This window comes from Schistocerca americana, chromosome 4, assembly GCF_021461395.2.
Source record: "Schistocerca americana isolate TAMUIC-IGC-003095 chromosome 4, iqSchAmer2.1, whole genome shotgun sequence".
Lineage (NCBI taxonomy): Eukaryota > Metazoa > Arthropoda > Insecta > Orthoptera > Acrididae > Schistocerca > Schistocerca americana.
The window spans coordinates 163011640-163019068 of NC_060122.1; the positions used below are offsets into that span (position 1 = coordinate 163011640).

Here is a 7429-nt window from a genome sequence, read left to right on the forward strand (position 1 = left end):
AAAGTTAATATGATTTCCAAACTGCGATTGCTGCACACCTGAAGGCTGAGGTCCTGAATAATTTACTGGAGAGTATAAAGCTTACAAATATAGGTATGAAAAAATCGAAATTATTAATTTTTCATTTCAGTGGTTGAGGTATAAACATCAGAGGATATTAAATTGCAGGGGTCTTGGTACTAGGCTATCAAATAGCATGTAGCTCATAATGCACGGTGTCTTAATCTTTGTCTTTAGTGGACAGAAATATTCACCGTCAAACGACGAAGATTATGCCACGTCTCAACCTACGAAAGTTATTACTCTTCCTACGTAGCAATTACTGCACAGTAGAATGTGACACTTTGGAAACTTCTTGTCGTGTGTGAAATATAAAGTCACAGAGACATACGAGGAGGCAAAAACTGTTCATCACTTCTGGCACTTTATTTAGGGATATCAGCATCAGAGCATATCAAACTCCAAGTGACTATGTGACTATGTCCTTAGCTGTCCTATAGCACATACCGCTTACACCAATGTTTCTTAATGCTGGTCTTGTACTGATGGAAATTGTCGCCATTAAGAAATAAAGCACAGGTCACATGGCCACCAACAAAAGAAGGCTTAATTCCCATTCTATACTTCGGTTAGCGCACACTTCAAGATAATATCCTGGATATTTTGTTGGACTTCGTAAAATATAAAAAAATAGGCAGACATGAATTGCTGATCACTCCTTACCCTAAATTTTAAGCTACGTACATCGTCAGAAACTTGTTACTGGTCGATGCTCATACCTCACACTCCATGGTTCCTTAATTCTGATCTTCAGGGGTCGGAAATCGTCACCATTAAGGAATTAAGAGCAAACCACAAGACTACTAAGAAAATGAAAGTTAAAACCTTTACTGAAGTGCTGTTACTGCAGAGCTGAAGGTGATACTCTTGCTATTTTATTGGAAAGTGTAAAAGACAACAACCTCGGGATTCTAAGATCCTTGTGCTATGAAACCTACAAAATAATGTATTTACACATTCATTGCTAAGGGAAATTTTAATAATTTATCACCTGATCGAACCCGTAACAGTTTATCGAAAAGCTCGACATTGAATGGTGCGATGTTGTATGGACTGACATTCAAGAAAAAACAGAAGTGAACATCTATTAAAAATTTTATATAACTTGAAAACTACTTAAATTTCCCTTACATTTCTCAATATTCTGCCTAAATTTAGAAACCTTTGCTAACAAATATCATATCAAATGTATCAAGAATGGGTTCAAATTTAGGTAAACGATTAAAAGTTTTATTGGCCAATTTTTAGTAGTAAAGCGTTTCTGAAGAAGAGAAATTTGTTAACATCGAGTATTGATTTAAAAGTCAGGAAGTTGTTTCTGAAAGTATTTGTATGGAGTGTAGCCATGTATGGAAGTGAAACATGGACGATAAATAGTTTGGACAAGAAGAGAATAGAAGCTTTCGAAATGCGGTGCTACAGAAGAATGCTGAAGATTAGATGGGTAGATCACATAACTAATGAGGAAGTATTGAATAGGATTGGGGAGAAGAGAAGTTTGTGGCACAACTTGACCAGAAGAAGGGATCGGTTGGTAGGACATGTTCTGAGGCATCAAGGGATCACCAATTTAGTATTGGAGGGCAGCGTGGAGGGTAAAAATCGTAGAGGGAGACCAAGAGATGAATACACTAAGCAGATTCAGAAGGATGTAGGTTGCAGTAGGTACTGGGAGATGAAAAAGCTTGCACAGGATAGAGTAGCATGGAGAGCTGCATCAAACCAGTCTCAGGACTGAAGACCACAACAACAATAAAAAAATACGAAATTTAAATTATACATACAGCGATACGGTTACTACAGTATGGAGACGATTGTTGGAGAAATAAAAGTGAAAGATGGCAATGAGTTGCAAGATGCAGACATGAGGTATCTAAAGAGAGAAAAGGACTGCAAAAGAAGAGAATGAATAAAGAACGAAATGTTCGAAATGTATTAAATGCATGTGCCATTAATGGAAGTGTAACAGATGTAGATGGAATAGAATATGAGAATTATGAACTACAAACCGATATAAAGGAGACATATCGGTCATAACTTTGGGAAGATAAAACCCACATATGGCAACTCCTGTTTATACGATGACAAAGGTGAATCAAACGTTTTGTACAAACCAATAGATGAGTTGCTTTTATTGTTCTTGTAGCAAAACAACAGGCCATCCTCGTAAGTATGATACCTAAGAAATTCTAGCTTAATACACCAGGAAATGGAATAAAAAGAAGTTAGATTACGATTCGACTGTTTTCTCGGTAAACAGAGCTTCCATTGGACGATGCTGCAAACATCTTCCGAAGGCTGGCGGTCCGGTAATGCAGTTACCTCCGCCTCATTTAACGACGAACGGTGGACAAGAAGCTACCGTTCGGCTTCAAACATGCGGCCGGCGTCCTGCGTGAAAGGACTGCAGAGTGTAGGCGGCAGCTTACGGGCGGGCCGGCCGCCAGCTACCGTGGCACGCCGGGTCTCGTCGCCGCCACCGCCGCATGCGGAAACCCTCGCAATCCTCAGCGCTGCTGTGTCGGCGTGTCACGCGCGGCTGCCTACCTCCCAGGCGGTATAGCTTTCGCTTAGTTGTCCGTCCGCATTCTTTCCTATATAAACTTCTGCCTCCTGCGTATAAAGAAATGGTGCGAAAGCCGCTGTATACAGACGTCGAAAAGTAGTTGTCACTGTCATTTTTTTCCCACTCTAGCTTTTATAAGTTTCCATAAGAGTTAACTCCTTTCCTGTTGTCTTCAACCTTCTATTTCAATGCGAAGAGAGTATGATAGAAAATCTTAAAATGTTACATATTTCGAATGATATTACAGTGTACACTGACAGTGACAGAGACCAGAAACTATGGCCGTACTGTAGTTCATTCCAAGCTCTCAGCTCTTAAAAATACAGAGAAGAATTTGCCAGAAACGATATCTCTCAGTGCGGGTTGTGACGTTACTTTGGAGGATATTTTAAGATTTATTTTTAATGTCATATGATGCAGTTCTCTTTGACACAGCGAACTTGTCCGATAGTAACGGACAAGCTGACATCAATTCAGTTCAGAGTAAAATGTGGACCTGTGTCAACAAAAGTGTCATTTTGGTGATGGTGTAGCTTCGATATATTCAAATTTTACAACTAAAATATATAATATCTGTGGACCACTTACTGAACACTACTGAAATAGTTTATGAGATTAGCACATCCATCCAAGACCGCTGAAGCGGAAAGCAATTTGTACTGCATAAAAGTGCTTCAAGGGCTGATTTAGTTCTCTATGGACAACTGTTGGACAATTTTTCACTAATTTTGGAAGAACGACAACAGCAAATTGAGGCTGTCTGAAGTGTCCCTCATACAGAATAAATAAAATGACTCAAAATAAAACGAACAGACTTTGGAATTAAATAAAAACAGAAGAAGTTAATAGAAACTGTTGTTGTTCAGTCGCTTCCTTGTAAGGGCATGAAATGTTAAAGAGTGGAGTTAATATGTTTTCTTTTCCTTTTTTGATAGTTGGTAGTAGCACAGATTGGTTAATATCAGTATTGTTACCTTAACCGGTCTTCGAGGAATAAAGGACGTTCCGAGAGTATGTGACATAATGAAGCGACGGCATGACTGTAGATCGGTCTGATACTTTACCGTCAGTGTTCGCACGGGATTCATTAAAAAGTTCTGCAAGGCTGAGAATGAAACATACTGATATGATTTGATTCCTGAAGAAACTGAAACGTATGGGATGCGATAGAGAGAATGAATAAAGGCAGGTGAAAAGACTTCGCACTAAAGACGCAAGAAAAGATAGTGCATCCATGAGATAAACGATACTGGCAGTAAAATAACTCAATTTCCGTCTAAAATTTCAGTACTTAAACATGGCACAGATTGTTTATCGGGAACATCTTCGCTCTTGTAAAGATAAATGTGTATGATTTGAGACCGTCACTTGCTCTGACTGAATTAATAAGCAGTAACCTTCTGACCTACTTGGGTAAGGTTTGTGGCACACAGCTGAAGTCATTTGATTCGTATTGATGAAGTAAGAACTTTAGGAACGTGTTAACCATCACAGATTAAATTTACACTATACAGTCGCTTCGCACGAATGCAGAAATGGTTCCTCTGTGAGATCGTCGCGGTTCCACACAAGCCCTCTCATATCCGAGCAAGTAATGCATGCGTCCACAGTGAACTTGGTGGCCACGGTATGAAATAAAGCAATTTCCTTTCCGATTTTTCTGATTTGGTTCGATCTCTTTGTTTAATCCGAACGTCTTAAAAGTACCAAAGAATAGATAACAGTAGTCTTTTATTCCGCTTCCTTGGAACTGAAAGTTCTCGGAATCATCGTTGAATTCTTAAGTCGACCCTTTGCTCTTTCTGCAGTTAACTTTCCCTACCATATTCACGTTGTATTATGTCGTCTACATGTTTAAGCACAGAGCGTTTACAGTTGATTGCATCTCGGTAATACTGCACTATTAATTAACCGGGATTTCACACCCACGTATACGCTTTCGTCCTCTTTTAAAAGAAACTGCCTTTCTTTAGTATAGATGGACATTCTCTCTAAGCATTTTCACATTTCTCTATCGATTCCATAAAATAATTTGATGTTCCCAGTTCCGACATCAGAATACACTCTTAGAGTGGCTCTGTCAGAGTGCAGCTGACGTTCTCCCGACGTTAGCGTTCATTCCGATGAACACTCGACATCAATGACAGCATACTGCGTTTCATGAGGCATAAATACCTAGAACTATACACAATTTTGCGAAAATAATCAATACTTTAATACTTTTTTGGTATATCTTCAGAGTGAAACTGTATCAAGAGGTTTACGTGTCTCTGCCAGTACAGAACCTGCTATTTCAATTACGTCTATGGCTTGTGAGACATCTCGTATAAAACCTAGCGTTCTATGCCTTAATTACATTTCCTATATTCATTTGGACGATGTTGCCCTCTTTATAGCAACGTCATATCTTTTATCGTAGGATGTAATGACATTGATCTAAAATTTTGCCTTTCTATTCTTTCAAACTTCTCAAAATGGAGATAAGAAGCCTTTTATTACATTCAGTAGGAACTGCACGGTTCGAGAAAGAGTCACAATATGTGTAAGGGTCTCTATTTTCCACAGCGTGCTTATTGTAAAATACGATCACCGCGTTGGCAACCCCTTCCTCATGTTCTACAGCCTCAGTTGCTGGTTTGCTTTTTGCCTTCTTTGCTGATTTGCTACTTTCTTACACATCAAGACATTTAAGACGTCCCTTCAGATTTAGTCCGTGAATGATTGACTGGTTTCAGTTACAGGTTTCATTCGTAAAATTTAAATGTAAGGAAGCTATATAAAAACAGTAAAAGCACTTCTGTCGATATCAGTTCACATTTCACTGTACATGGAGTCGGTATCAGCCGCTACTGGGCTACCTTCAGTATGTGCCCTAAAAACAGAAATTTTTCAAGTTAAGTAAATACAAATCTGCGTAAATATCGCTCCACAATAACGTTGCAGCGCGCTGGAGCATTTCCTTTCTTATACTTTCTTTTGTGATACACTCCTTAATCATAGGGGAATGTGAGAGAGCGTTAGTTGACTTGCAAAAAGGACGTTGTCGTTGTTAAAAAAGTAAACTCTGCATTGGCTAACGTGCCAAGCAACAAATTTCGACACCGCCACATAATAATGATGTAGTAAGTCGATATCAAATTAGAAAAAAACGTTGCACGCCACATGGTATGTCTAATTATTTATCCCGAGTATTTTACATGGCTCAGAACGACGACAGCTAGCGATAATAAACAATAGCAACCATTCATGTACTTCCATAACTGTTTAAACAGACAAGTTGACCAACATGTACTTGAAGTTGTAACTGTGTTTCATTCCTTCCACAATTACTGGACCATTCGAGACGTTAAAAGCCATTATTATTACTGAGTCAGTTTTTGTATTACTGGTACGAAATGTTGGTCTCAGTGAACAGGGTTGCTTACTTTAAGCTGTTGACAATCATTTGGGAAAATCTGTTGGCAAAAATAGTAATTCACAATATTTTTTCATCTTACTTACCAGAAAATTAACGGAGGTAATTATATCTGCCTCAAAAAGCTAGTAAATTAGTAAATTCATTCACATGTTTAGAGACAGTAAAATGCTACGATATGGTCGATGTAATTAATGTAATCCTATGGTAAGCCACCAGTAAGTGTTCATGTATACGAGGATAGTAGTAATGCGATTCCAGGTCATTGTAGCAGCTTCTCAGCTATTCTGCATACTCAGACATTTACCTTCATGAATATTTATCGCCCTTCTACACGTTACCCAGCTATGAACAGAGAGGAAGGAGAAGAAAATAACTTCTTCGCCACGAACCATTACATTTCGCCACGAAAGTCGTAAGAGGTCATACAGTAGTGTTTGCGTACTTACCCGCCTGTAAATGACGTTGTCTAAGTGTCAACGAAGTGTCAGGAAAGAATTTGTTTCGACGCCCATTACATATACATTATCTAGCCTGCTTATGGATCATTACCTTTGCTCCAGTGTCGTCGTCTGAGACAAAACAAGGTAGTATTTGTAGTGGTAATATTAGTAGAAAACCTTTTTCTCATAGAACCTTACGACGTAGGTGTGCGTTACACGAGATAAAAAAATTTAAAAGGAAATCTTCTCAACAATAAACGACCGCGTTTTGCCGGAACGACCTAAGATTTCGTGCCGATATGTTAAAATATTTTGCAGTATGATTAATTTTACAGGCGGTAAAATATTAACAGAATTTCGTGGAAGGATTAATGTTGTTCTCCACCAGGCATCCTGCGTCTTGGTTGTCTTACCTCGGTCATCATCATCTTCGTCCCAGTGCGCTCGAACTGCGAGACACGAACACAGTAGCAAGAGGAAAACCCCTGAAAACCGCATGTTTGCAACGCACTCGCGCCCCTAACTGTAAAACGCGAGGGAGCACAGAGGTACTGCGGGATTGCTGGTGTGAAAAAGTCCGTCGCGGGGTTCGGAGGAGTCAGTGGCGGACGTCGGCGTCGGGTGCCGCTGCGGCTTCGGCGTCGGCGGCCGTGGTGGCCGCAGGGCGCGTCTCCATGCGGTGGCGCGACTCTCCGCGCTCGCACTGCCCGCCACTCGCTGCCGACGGCGGGCGCCGCGTCGCTTCGGCCCCGTCCGGCGGCTCTCGGCTCACGACGGCGACAGCAGCGCCACGCGCGGACCGCGCTGCTACTACCACCAGCGGTCGGCGGTGCCCCTGCAGAGCGCGGAAACGGCCGCCGCGCACGACACACACCGGCAAGATATCATTGTGGCGTTGCCGACTGCTGCGAATACATTACCGGTTCCCTCCCCTGGCAACGAAGT

The 7429-nt window shown here is 40.7% G+C and overlaps 1 protein-coding gene across 1 annotated transcript in view; it reads right to left on the reverse strand.

Moving 5' to 3' along the window:
- LOC124613330 (hemicentin-2-like) overlaps window positions 1-6975 on the reverse strand; it is a 793017-nt gene extending 786042 nt beyond the window's left edge. Inside the window, exon 1 of the mRNA XM_047142026.1 lies at window positions 6898-6975. The gene's annotated coding sequence lies outside the window, so the exon portion shown is untranslated. The remainder of the gene's footprint in view (window positions 1-6897) is intronic.
- Window positions 6976-7429: the final 454 nt, after the last annotated feature.